The following is a 14,317-nucleotide window of genomic DNA, read 5'->3' on the forward strand; positions in this document are numbered from 1 at the left end:
TTGTCTTTCAAACCTTCTTACATACAATACTTGAAGTAGCAATAATTTCATAATCTACAAAACTTCCCATACAGAAGTCCATAGAGGTAATGAATTTTAACATGTATAATTATAATCAAAATATCATTGATTAATTCAATCTTTGATATAGACTGATAGACCTTTATCAATCAAATTTGAAGGAGAATCTTTCTGCCCAGTCCTCAGTTTCATCCTATAAGATGGTAGTTGACATTGTTAGAATTTTAATGTTTATTCGTTGAGGATTAGTTATCTTTAATTATTTGAAAGTCGACAAGATGATAAACTTCATTAGCTTTATTGAATGTAGTATTCTACAAACATATAATACAAATAACAAATAAATATCATGTAAATATTCCAGTTTAAACCCATCTCTATTGTCCTTTTTCATTATATGAGGGTGGCATCTTTAAGACGTAGTCTCGTGTAGATATCTTCTGCATCCATCACTAAAGTTGTAGCCTAGTTTTCAGAAAAAAATATAACCCAAGTCTGTTGAATGGAAAAATGAAATAAGATATAAAAAAATCAACAATGACTAATAACATACACCCTGATACCTGCTCAGAAAAAGGAAGGACTGAAATTCACTTGGGGTTCTAGTGGACAAACCTAAACTATTTTTTGTACAAGACTAGTTTAAATACTGACCGCATCTTAAATTATTACTGATGATCCCATTAAGACGATAGGCCTGCTGGAGCTCGGATCAGACAAGGTATGAAATAAGTAATACAATGTAATACAACTCGTGCTCATACCGGTAATTGAATAATACTCGGTTAAGTATGGGACATAAATGACCAAACAACTTTGACCAGAGAATATACTGGAAATAATGCTACTGAAACATACGTAATGTAGACTTATATTTCATCTATATTGACATTTAATTTTTAATCTAAATTACAATTGTGATATTAAGTCAATTATTCTTTTACAAGTCAACTGACAATGAAAAATATCTGTTTTAGATCTATAATTTTCTCCATGACATTTGTTCCACAAAAATTTATGGGGGGTACCTTCATGTATAATAGCACACTTGCTCGTATGAAGTGTAGTAGGCCCGCATCTCTAGATATGATCCCGTCAACATCTGTTCTTTGTTCCTCTCCTGAGTTTGCAAACCAGAATGCCTTCATCATCCACTGTAGAGAGGCATCATCCTACATGAGAGAAAACAAAGTAGGTACATGTACTTCAATTAAAAACTGATACTGATGGATACATATCAACCATAATACATCCTATAAACAGACTTTTATCAATCTTATTTTGTGTTCTTCTTCATCTTCATTGCTCAAGAAGTGAAAGTACCCCTTACAAAAAAAAAAATGAGGGGTCCTGTGTATACCCTACATGTAGTGCTTACAATGTGCATTTGATATGGCTCTTCTAAACACAGGACCTCCTGTAAATAAGGACAAATTTTCCTTTGTAAACATAGAAAGAAAAGACATCAATATTTGTATACTAGGTGCAGAACTAGAATAAAATATACCCTCCACTATATATGCTTGCAATGTCAACTTAGTTCCATTTCCTTTTGAGTGAATTAGTAGGTGGTCGTTTAATATGTGTGTGCTAAATAACCTGATAACTGTACCTGCATGGGACTTTCTGCTTCATCTTGCAAATATAAGAGATGTTGTAATGTCCTCCTTCCAGCTCTTCAGTTTCAATCTTTTGGAACAAAAAGAAGAAGAAAATCAATACGACAATCAAGGCATCCCTTTCTCCTTAACAAAATAAAATAGATCTAGCATAATTCAAATTAATAGATATTTTTATGTCATGGTTGGCCTTAATTTTAATATGGTGTGGAAATCAACATTCCTATGTAATGAACCACAGTACAAAGTAAAACTAAATGGAAGATTTAACTTGTGCATCAAACAGTGGTTTCTATGGCCTATGAACACGAAGCAGTACTAAGTAGAATTAGTTTATTATAACAAGAAGAGGTGGACTACATACCATATAAGCAGAGGCGGCGCTCCGAGAGGGGGGGGGGGCAGAGTGCCCTCCCATTTGGTCAAGTACCCTAAAAGTGCCCCTTTTTGCATAGGAAAAGTGCCCCTTTTTACATAGGAAAGTGCCCCTTTTACTCTGACAAGTGCCCCTATTAAGTTTTTAAAGTGCCCCTTCCCCTTTTAATAACTACCCCTTTTAACTTGGATAAGCGCACCTTATATCTTCACATGTGCTCCCTTTCATTTTTAATAAGTGCCCTTTTTCTTATAAGTGCTTCCATTTAAAAATAGGCCCTTTCCCTTCTCATAAATGCCCCTTTTCATTTATGAAAATAGTTCCTTTTCATTCTCTTAAGTGCCCCTTTTCATCTCTTGTAAATGACCCTATTCACTTCTGAGAGATACTTGTTTTACTTTGACAAGCACCCCTTCCCCTCCTAGTCAGTACTCTTTTCATCTCTTATAAATGCCCCTTTTATTTTGACACGTCCTCCTTTTCCTTCCTATATAATGCCTTTTTTCCTTATAAGCACCCTTACCCCTTTTCGTCTTTGATAAGTGCCCCGTTTATTTAAACATGTGCCACTTTTTCTTTTTAATAAGAGCCACTTCCCCTTCTCATTACCCTTTTAACAATGATATGTACCCTATTTCCTTTCTTATAAAGAACCTACCCCTTTTCATAAATGCCCCTTTTCACTGCTTATAAATGCCCCCTATCAAAATCTGATGGGTGCCTCTTTTCCGTCGACAAATGCCCATGTTCTTGTCATCCCTGGTGCATGCCTCTTTGTTTAGGTGTAAGAAGTGCCCCATTTTCACCTCTGATAATTAGCCTTTGTACTTTGACACATGCTTCTTTTCTTTTCTGATAAGTGTCTTAACCCTTTCGATAAGTGTCCCCTTTTCCTCTCATCATTAAACGTGTCCCTAATTTCAAGCGACTAAAAGCAATTTCCCACAAAGCTCGCTCGCTACGCTTGCCCATAGTTATAGATGTTATAATTATGTAACTTATCACAGATCTATTCAGTCTTCCGTTATGAGATTGTGCTTATATAACCCCATCAGGATTGGGTTTTCCTCTTTATAAGATGTAATTTTTCGCACTGCAAGCCAAAAACTGCAAAGTATGATACTTAAGCAATATCTTAAATGCTGTATTAAGAGAAACAAATATTGAAATCATCCCTGATAATGTAATCACAAAATAGGGGTATATACCAATGTCAAAAAAATGGTATATTTTCCCTCTGAAGGTGCCCTTTTTTCAAGAAAGTTTTTTTGTTGGTGCCCCCCCCCCCCCCCCCCCCCCCCCCCCCCCACTTTGGAAGTTGCTCCGCCGCCTCTGCGTATAAGTAAACATAATTGTCGACTACCCTAGGGGTCTTCTCTTATACAACGTCCAACAAAAAATAGATTCATCAAATGAACTGCACACTTTGGAGAAGAAAAAATCTTTAATATAGGTCTAGATCTAGAAAGGTTATGACAACTTGACAAGCACACTGGACACACACAACATCTGAACATTAAATAAATGAATCCTAGGTCTAGTTTGTTTGTTTTTGAATATTATTATTAATAAGTTCCAGGTTTACGTCTAAATGAAATATGGTTTGGAGCCGTTTGATTATCCATGGTCACAAACAGTTTTGGTCTAAAAGTTGACACGCACCAATGATGCAACTGAGCGAACGGATAGCACTTAGTCTTAGTAATACTAGTATAGCCAACAGAGTCGACATCTACTAAATATAAACAAGAATTAACCCTCTTGGATTATTAAAGAAATCATACTTCATAGATTATTTTAAGGTGTAACGTTAAATCTAGATTTAAATTCAATGGATGATTGGTGAATTAGATTCACGATGACGATCAAATTTGGAATAAAACCTGATCAGAAAGTTTTATCTTGATGCAGATGAGCACCGAAATTCCCCAACGTGGGCCTGCCGGAACCCCGGGGCTCTAAATGGTGACATGAAGGCAAACCGCAGTCAAACTACTTCACGACGATGAAAATCAAAGTGCAATTTCAAGAGAAATATTTTCCTAGCCTTTTCCCCACAAATCTGTTGAGAACAGTCTCAAAATGTAAAGAAATTACAGTAGATCACGAATTACAGCTTTTTCAAATTAATGACTAAATTCTCTTAATCTACTGATATTTCAATCAATTACTCACCCATATGCATTCTCCGTGAACTAAATCTTCTCACTTTGTGCGAGTATAGCGCGCGTCGTGCATTCCCACCTCGATATGAATATTTAAGAGAATCGAGACTTTCCCCGACCCTGCCTAATGAATATTCATGATAAAACAGGAATCCGGCCTCGCCGTGGTACGAAAAAATAAGACGCATCCGGGTCACTTGATAAAAAGTGCGCTGTTCACGTGATAACGTTCATCAAATTAAAGTAAGCGTACGCTCGATGAAGTGGGTGTCGAACATAGAGCTAAGTCTTATTAGTATATATCTCTATGGTGTCGAATCACTGATCACTTCCTCATTTATAGGCAAAACATTGTGTAAATCGGCAACCGCGGGAAAGGGGGCATCAGCGGCAAGATTTCCTCATAAGGAATTTGTATTTGATGTGATTTTTCATGAAAATTAGCTACATATAACTTTTGACTTTCCAAGTTTGAAGAATCAAAGGCGCAAATACGTCGTATGTGAAATGGCAATCTCTAATCGATGGATTAATGATGTCTTCTTGTGCCTGCTGCTGCCACTGTTTGTCTCTGCTTCAAATGGAACAACAGACGATAATATCTGTTACTATAATGGTGCTGACCGAACATCTCAATGTGAGGAAATAAATTTTTCTTTTTTTTTATTTATCTTTATATATATATTTTTTTTTATTTTTTTTAGCCATAATTAACACTCTCGTGCGTTAAAAACATCGTATAACCCATTTCAAACAATATATGATAATTCCCAGCGGTGCAGAATGCAGGATGAGTTAAAGAAGTTTTGCGGGCTTGGTTTTGTGAGTCGCCCCTCCAAAAAAAAGATTCTGTAAGAGATGAAGAAGGGAGGAATGAAAAGGCAATCAACTATGGGTCGTTGATGTACATTGAATTATCATCCCCATTAAGAAAAGTAATTTTCATTACTCTGTAATGTTAAAACTCTAAAAAAATTGTTTTTCTTTCTAGATATGACGTACTATGGATGTTATAACCTGTCTTGTTTTGTGGCGAAAACAAATTCATCTGTCAATGATATTGATCAATGTACGGAACAATGTATAAATGGAAGTCATTCCTATGCAGCTTTGTTCAATGGAGATTTGTGTTCCTGTGGAAAGTTAATCTGTGGTAGAGCTGACATCGTTTGTGATTCTAGATGCGGTGTACCATGCAATGCTATCCCGGGAGATGTAATTCACACATGCGGTGGAAAAGAAAACAGTCAAGTTTATAGAGGTACGTTATATTGTTGTTATTATTATAATTGTTATTATTATTATTATTATCATCATCATCATCATCATCATTATAAGGTTAAGCTCCGAAAAAAACGATCTTCTTCTAAATGTCTGACTCTGTAGTAATTGATAAAAATTGAGGGCACTCCTTTCGCGAAAAAAGTGCAACTTTAATACAGTATTTGATTTTTATGTATGATTCAAAGCTAGAACCAGAATTTTGAAATTCTATTTTCTGTATGTGTATATATTGCTGATTAAATGGTGGTTTATAATTACTTACAATGAAACAGGGTAGAAAAAGAATGACGATAATGTAATCTGTATAATATATTTTGTTTAAGTCAGTTTATCTGATAATGAATTTAGAATAACACAAGATGTCAAAGTTCTCAACTCGTCTTTAGCAGGTGCTTAGTTATTCAAGTTACAGATTGGCTATCATCACATATACAACTATTTATTTTTCAATTGCAGACGATACTTCAGACGAAACTTCAGACGGAACTTCAGATAATCAGTCAGGTATGTTTTCATATAACGGCTTTATTCACAACAATGACGGCTGATACATATCATTTCAAGCCGAAATGATAAGCAATGTTAAACGGTTTTTGTATAAGACCAACCTTCGTCGTATATTTTCATATTACAAACTTTTATGAAACATCTTTCAATTTTCTTCATAACTCTTTTTTTGTCATTCAAATGGATTAAGGAATGTTATTTTGGTGATTTCGGGACGATATGTGTTTATACACTCCCCCCCCCCCCCCCCCCCCCCGTACACACATAATGATAATATTTCACACTGGTATGTGCTTTTTCCTCTGATCACGGTTTGTCTTCGAAGTATCTTATCATAAATATTCTAATTATACAAGATATAGTAGTAGCACTACTAGAAAAATTTGCTGGAACATAAATCAGACATCAGGTCCTAGTGTAAAATGGAGGCAGCGCTAAAAGCACTTCATTTTTCTCTCATCTCCTATTTTTATCGGCAGACCTATTTGCTACACTCATTAAAGCCATCGTTATTGTCATAGTCGTCATAATCGTTGGTGGCGTCCTAATGATTTGCTGTACATGTATTCTGCTAGCAGTAAGAAAACTTGTACGAGCAGCAAGCCCTGGACCTTCTTCACAGGCAGTCAACCAACTAGCAGATGGCTACTATGCAGAGATTGGTCCTGTTGATTCAAGGATCGAAGCAACGATCGACTTATCAGGCAGTCATCCCTTCCTCGATCTGAACAAAAAACCGGAAAGAAGCGGATCGGCGGATGAATATCATGAGTACGCGGATGCTAACAATCTGACTGGATCCGCGTCTGCGCTTCGAATCGGGAAAGATGGATACCTGGTCCCGGAATAATTCTCGCAAAATACTGACTAAACAGTTTTTTATTCTAAATTTATTAAACAAACGGGAAATCGAAAGAAAAAGGTCGAGATAGACGATAAAACAGATTTTGAATAAATTTTAGATTTTCCAGCAGAAGCTTTGATCGCCCTATGTTGCACCCACGTTGTTTTCTTAAAGTGCACAGGCGGATGTAAAAGAAGTAGTAGAATACTTGATTTAAAATAATAATGTTAAACGCTTTCTCTCTATATGTCTCTCCCTCTCTTTCTTTCTCTCTCTCTCTCTCTCGCTCTTTCTCCCTCTTTCTCTCTCTATCTATCTTTCTCCTGCTGTCTGATTCTTATGTCACTCAACGCGATTAAAGACTTTCTTCTAAATCGTGATGTTCTTAAACTAAATGATGTCAACATTTTGTTTAATCAATTCAAAACTATTGTTGTACTCAAAAAATTTGATGTATCTGAGTATTTTAACAATTACATTTAAAGTTTGATAATTAATCAACCTTATGTACCATTGAATGTAATATTACTCTAATGAATATTATCACGACACTTTATGCCAATAATTTTGTACTTAAAAAGTTTTTTTTTCTTAAACCTTCACATTGAACAATACCAAGTTTAAGTTGATCCACACTGTGGAAGCATTGTGTCCTGAAGAATATAAAACTGGCTTGATTTATTTTTTACACCACGTATTTTTTCTTTCTCTTTATCAAACTACATTCTAAATTTTGAAAGTATTGTTTAAATCTCAAGAAATGGGACACACTACATACTATCTAATCCCCTTGTACTTTAACTCGTTTGATATCAAAACCAATGATTTATATGGTTTATGACTGATGTAATTGTTTTGTTCATAGTTATTAAATACAATATATACTTTACAAACATACATGCATACATGTGTTTATTTGATATGTCAGTAATGATGATGATAACAATAACAGTGACAATAATAATAATAATGATGATAATAATGATAGTGATAATGATAATGATAATAATAATAATAATAATAACACATTGTATTCACCTTTGGCAGGTAACTATCAAACTCAATAAAGCCATTGAGACAAACATTACAAAGAGCGCCATAAGACCGACAACTCGGCCAGATTCTGGACTACACATTCATTATGGTCTGACCCACAGTTGGTGATTAGCTTAAACTTATTGGACCTCCAAGTTGGCAATGTGTCTGTCTCTCCTACGGAGAGCGCCCGTAACCTTGGGGTCTACTTCGATCAGTCCATGAATCAAAATGGACAGGCACATTTCACAGGTATGTCAGACTGCTTACTTCCAGCTTCGTAATATTGCAGCCATTAGACCATTGCTTACGAGGAAGGCAGCAGAAAGCCTTATTTATTCACTTATTTCATCTAGACTTGATTTCTGTAACTGCCTTCTAGCTGGCCTTCCTTCTGCAACCTTGAACAGACTTCAAGCAGTACAGAATGCAGCAGCACGTTTACTTTAATATGGGCTGAGAAAACATGATCACATCTCTCCTGTTCTGGCTGAGCTACATTGGCTTCCTGTCAAGAGCAGAATTGAATTCAAGGTTCTGCTGCTCACATTTAAGGCAACTCATGGTCAGACCCCAGGCTATGTGTCATTTTTAATCGAGCAGCGTCATCTTCGCCCTGAACTTCGCTCATCTGGCCTTACTCTCCAGATGCCCATTACTCATCCTAAGGGATTTGGAGACCGAGCATTTTCCTCTATTTGCTCCTCGCCTGTGGAACTCCCCCCATCATCTATTCGCGAAATTGACAACCTTGACCATTTCAAAGCTTCACTCAAAACTCACATCTTCCTTCAGACATTTAAATGCTAACTTTATTGGAGGAGCTCGCGCCTTTGAATGTTTTTTAAACAGATAAATGGCGCCATACAAATACTGTGAATCATCATCATAAGGAGATTTTGACGACGCTTAAAAAAAAACCTGGTGCCATCCAATGCAGAAAAGTTATGACTAGGGTATCATTAGGAAGAGAACTAGTTACTCTTTACCATAAAATAGATCTAAAGGCCACATTAACTATGACTTTTCAATCATAATCTAACAAACTTGGGTATACTTGTTTCTTATACGCACTGTTTTTATTTTAGGCCCTATACATTGCGTATCAAAAACAAGTATATATGGAGGGATACCCTTAATAAGCAGGTTGCTTGTAAGCAGGGCCCCGGTATACAATATACAATTTAAAACTTTGTTAGAGAAATATCTAAACATTTGAGAGAATTATAAAACAGCAAAATTATATATAAATCAGGAAATTGCGATCACCTTAACAGATACTATAAATAGACAGATACAGGTACACGTCCACACACACACAGACATACTTACACCCTAGCACACACACACACACGCACACACACACACACACTCGCACACATTGTCATTTTATTACTTTGGTTTGAACATTCTCTTGTACAGAAATTTATTTCATTTGGTCATATGGGGTCAAGCGGGCTGAGCCCCCCGGAAGCTCAGGGAAAAACCATGCCATTTCAGCAACGTTTGTAAATCACTAGTAATCGATTTGAAAAATAAACCAAGTTTGAATTTTATTAGGAGGGGCAACTTCCCCCAAGCCCCAACCCCCATCATTACTCCAGATCGAGGAAGCTTAGTGAACGACAGACGTGGAGGTGAAGGAAGTGACTACCCCTTCTATGAAGTTTGTTTGTATTAAAAAATGACTGTACCATACGTACACTGCAAATGTTCATGCAGACTGCATTATGTACGATTATTATGGTATAACGCGCAGTACTCCGAAACCGCTCCGGGGGATTATGGCGGCGTCCGTGTATAGCTTGCTGCCCTCTTTATACCCACGCTTGAGCAACTTAAAGGAAGTCATTGCAATTTTTTGCTTACAAGTGATGATAATGTTTCCGAGGCGGCGGCCAGTGGCGTAATGACCAAAAACTTTTTAGGGTCAGAACAAAATCCGCATCACCACCAAGTAGCATAATGCTGGGGCGGCGGAGCGTCTCCCATAGTAGGGGGGGGGCACTAACAAAAAGGGCACTTTCTATGTATTAAAACACGAACATTCTTTTTCAAAACATTGAATACAATTTTGTATAACTTTATATGAAGTGGGCAAACATTTTGCGTAACATACTTCTTTATGTCGTTTACGAATGTGTGTGTGTGTGTGTGTGTGTAAGTGGGTTTTTCAGACGTGTTTCAATCAGATGTGATTATTTACGTCTGTGGACCGACCTTTAAAGTAGATATTCATTGATTTTAAAAACTAACTTTATTTTCATTATTGCAAAATTGAAACTTTGATTCGACAAGGTTATCAAAATTCAATGCTTGGAAACATTCGAAGTAATTATTTTAATAAATTACAAAACGCTTAAATACAGCCCCGGCATAGCACCTGAAGAGCTCTCCGAACGCTGCTGAGATGTGTGAGATCACAGTATCGACATGATTTGCACAAGCAGACGATGTCCCATGACATCTCACACATTTTCAGTGCATGTGTTTTCATCTTCTCTTGAGTTTTCTCTTACTTCACTACCGTCAGGCTAAATGTATAATCTATTGCCTCACTCTAAACCACGCGCATGTTTTTATTTTGATGACAAATGCAGCTTTACAAAAATAAAGGAATCTGTCGCTTGTAAACAAAATAAGACGCTATTGTATGTTCAGCTGCACACACCGCGGTATGTTCGGCGGTTGAAGAGGGAACAAATGCCGTCCTTATATCATTCCGGGTTTTTTTCAATTTAAAGGTCTGGTTTCTTTGATTGGTAATTAACCCCTATTCTGTGTATTTACAAGCAAAACATTTTAGTTATCAGAATCGGGTTGTATCCCCTTTTCAATGGTTTGACATGCCATTACATTTATACACACTAAAATCATTATAATTTGACAAATAATAGCTTTGCAATTATGTTCATTCTTTATGAGATGTCGTCTGCTTGGGCAGTTTTGGTCCATATAGTGACGTCATTAAAACATCGTTATTTTTACGGCAAATCTCTCGTATATCCCAGCTGCTATGGAGATGGTTGTATGTGTATTTTTATCAATCACCCGATGTTAAAAACACTGTTTTTGTATCTGGATTGGATCGATAAAGGTATCATGTTTATTAGTTATTCGCTTCATCCTCCTCACCCTGGTAGCAAACTTTTGAAGAATTGATACTTGATTATGATATTTATCGAAGGGATATGAGGAAATACAATTTTCTGATGAAAAATGTTCCTTTTGATTGGTTGGTCTCATCAGACCTGAATCATGATGTAATCTTTGATGCCTCTGTCAATAAACTTGTACAAGCTAGGAAAGTTCCAAAATATGTTTATAATGTCATTCTAGAGCCACATGTTCCCGAAAATAGATTAACATTCTGGAAAGAAGTTTCTGACCCAAACCCTGTCATTTGGGACAAGATTCCTATTGATAATTTGAAATGTTCTATAAGCACTTGCATTCGTTCATTTTATTTCAAACTATTTCATAAAGCCATGGCATCAAATAAATCCTTGTTCAAATTTAAACGTAAGAATTCTCCTAATTTTTCATTTTGCAATGAATGTTAGACTGTAAAACCCATTTGGGATGATACCATTACAATTTGGGATGATACCATTACAATTATTCAATGTTTGAAAGAATATTTGGCTATGAACAAAATAAGTTTTTGACCTATTTATTTATTGTGCTTATATTCATTGTATGCAATAATAAAGTGCTTAAAATCTGCATGAAGAGATTGTGATAAACTCGAGATGCAATTGACTTTAAGGGTAGCCATGGAAAAAACAAACGTGAAAAAGCAAGAGACCTACAACTAGGATGCAGATTCCGGAAAATTCTTGAAATTCTTCAAAAAGACTGGGGTCATACTCGCCTATCATTTTTCTGATTTTAAATTTTGATTAAATAGTAAATTGACGGTTATAAAAGGAAGTTATGGTCATAAGAGAATAGGTTAGAAAGCTTTACTAATTTGAAATATGTTTGCAGCGAGGTTTCTTATATTTACTAGAATACGATACAAGAAAAGAAAGAAATTACATCATTATTCTCATTTTCCATCACTCTGTAGGCTATATTATTTGAAAAGTATTTCTCTCAAGTCATACATCTAATAACGTCTTGCCAGTCAGACGTACAACATTCTTTCTTGAGCTCACTTGTAACTCACTTGATCTAGAATTCTTCAGTCTTAGACTGCTATTCCTGTCATGGTTTCCTTCGATTGTCAGGGTCCGGGTCGTCTTTCTACTACTTTTCCCATCCAGATATTAAAGCAGTTTTTTCTGGTACTTGTCACAATGTTCTGAATAATCCTGGATCTTCTTGTCATTTATGTTCCACCCAGTCCCCTTTCCGACAGATTAATTAAAAAATACCTTACTACACTGACAACAAACACAACTTTTTCGGAGAATTTTTAGAAAGGAGAAGAGACTTCTGATGAAATTTGAGATGAATAAAACGTTAGGTCGTATTTATTTTTAGCTCTTGCTGAAGGTCTGCAGCCCTGCACAGTGTTTAAAGTTATATCCATTTATTTCTTTATGCATCGGTCAGTTACAAATTACAATACAATTATAAATGATATAAGAATGCAAACCAACTTCATGTTGCACTAAAAGAAAGACACACTATAGGCCTACAAATCATGAAACTTATTTCAACAATGAAATATGTGTAGTCACATTTAAACAAATTTACATAAATAAGAGGCATTACACTTTTACAATAACCCCCAGAATCTTTCAAGACATAAACACATTATAAAAACATTAAGTTAACACATTCATTCCTTATCCCTGCAATGTTAAAAAGTATATAGTGTGACTTTTTGCTCGCCCTCACCTCTACATCCTCTACGTATTTATTCAATTTCAATGAACATGTAATCGCATCAGAATAAACGTATTGATATTCAATAAAATATTAGGAATAGTACGTGGTTTGATCATAAGTTTTGTCACATAACAAGAGGTAGTAAAATGGCGGATGCTTCATCATTGTCCGATTGTTAAGGCATTTATTTTTACGAATGTGTATTTCCAAAGATTAGTTTTAATTTAATATCAATGAACATTTTTGAGCAAAAAAAAGTGATTATATGCATTTAATTTACCGTACCTTTCGTGAACGTGGGGGAAACGCAACAACGTGACACAACCGATCTTTCGTGAGTATGAGAATATGTTTTCACGAAAGATCGTGTACGACTACCTGGCAACCCGACCTGACGCAAAGAACCGATTGAACGAAGTAAGTCGGATTTATTCGTGATTTCTTGATCTACGGGCTTTGTCCTACACTTCATTAGCTTATCAAAATGTGATTGAATTATATACTGATTCGGCGTTTCTTCATATTGGTTTTCCCGAAGGTGAATTTAAATATACTATACCGGCATGTGGATAGTCGTTTTTATGAAGGTTAATTTTTCCAAAGGTTCATAATTTTGAGACACAAAATTCCCAATACCACGGGTTTATAACTCGAACAATTAAATATAAATCATAATTTTAAACATTTCATACATTACTTCGAAGTTTCAATATTCCAAAGGTACGTAACTTAGAAAAGTTGTTTATCATTATTATTTATTTATTCAAGTTTTATTTAAAATAGAAGGTACCATTCAGTTCAAAAAAATGTTTTCCAATTAATTGAAATTAAAATCACTGATTCCGGAAACATACAACCAGGCTCTATTTCAATTTTGGAATTATGAACCCTTTCTTATTTCTGGAACTATGAACTTTAAAAAATATATATTATATTCAGAATTACGAAACCCATTTTCGGAATTGAAAACTCTACTTAAAGGTATTACAAAGTTGTGGTATGGGGTCATGAATTTGGTTCAAATGAACATATTGGAAGCATATGCGATCCTACAATATTCAGTGATCGTTGTCGCGGTTGAAATCGAGTCTAAAGTTATGAAATTGTAAATTATATACTCTTTATGTTGAATAGCTCCCTCTTAAGGTAAAGATATCGATTAAGCTATGAAACAATGTTTCTTGACTAAAATCGACCGATTACCTATTACCGTTTGGAAATGATATATCACAACTACATATTCTGAGATTTTCATGGTCGCAGCTACCATTGTAAGGCCGTAGGCGCTATCTGAAATTTATGAAATAAATTACCGGGAGCACCGGTAAATTGCTATATTCATTTTTTCCCGAAAGCAGAAATGTTTTAGGTGCTAAATTTTCTAGTGCTTATAATATCATCCAAATATATCAAAATTGTAAATAATCACTATCCAACCAATTTTCAAAATCTCCCAAAACTTCGTAAAATACCTTTAATTTTCGTAATCGTGAACCGTCGCACAGTGGGCCAGGGAGGAACCAAAGTGCGCCAAAACTCATTTTGGGGGATTTATCTTTTATAAATCCAGAGGAAATGTTTTGATTTCCAGGGATTTCCGCTTAAATTGTATTACCAACATTTTCTC

The 14,317-nt window shown here is 35.5% G+C and overlaps 1 long non-coding RNA gene across 2 annotated transcripts; it reads right to left on the minus strand.

The window, feature by feature from the left end:
- Window positions 1-345: 345 nt before the first annotated feature.
- LOC115923146 lies at window positions 346-4,357 on the minus strand. 2 transcript variants are annotated; one of them, XR_004063817.1, is made up of 4 exons: window positions 4,192-4,357; window positions 1,634-1,710; window positions 1,050-1,193; window positions 346-516 (listed from the first exon to the last, which is right to left on the minus strand). It is a non-coding gene; the product is annotated as an uncharacterized LOC115923146 (long non-coding RNA). The 2 variants fall into 2 exon arrangements; XR_004063816.1 differs by lacking the exon at window positions 4,192-4,357 and having other exon boundaries at window positions 1,634-1,801.
- Window positions 4,358-14,317: the final 9,960 nt, after the last annotated feature.

The sequence above is a fragment of the Strongylocentrotus purpuratus genome, unplaced genomic scaffold (assembly GCF_000002235.5).
Source record: "Strongylocentrotus purpuratus isolate Spur 01 unplaced genomic scaffold, Spur_5.0 spur5_scaffold_13, whole genome shotgun sequence".
NCBI classification, from domain to species: domain Eukaryota; kingdom Metazoa; phylum Echinodermata; class Echinoidea; order Camarodonta; family Strongylocentrotidae; genus Strongylocentrotus; species Strongylocentrotus purpuratus.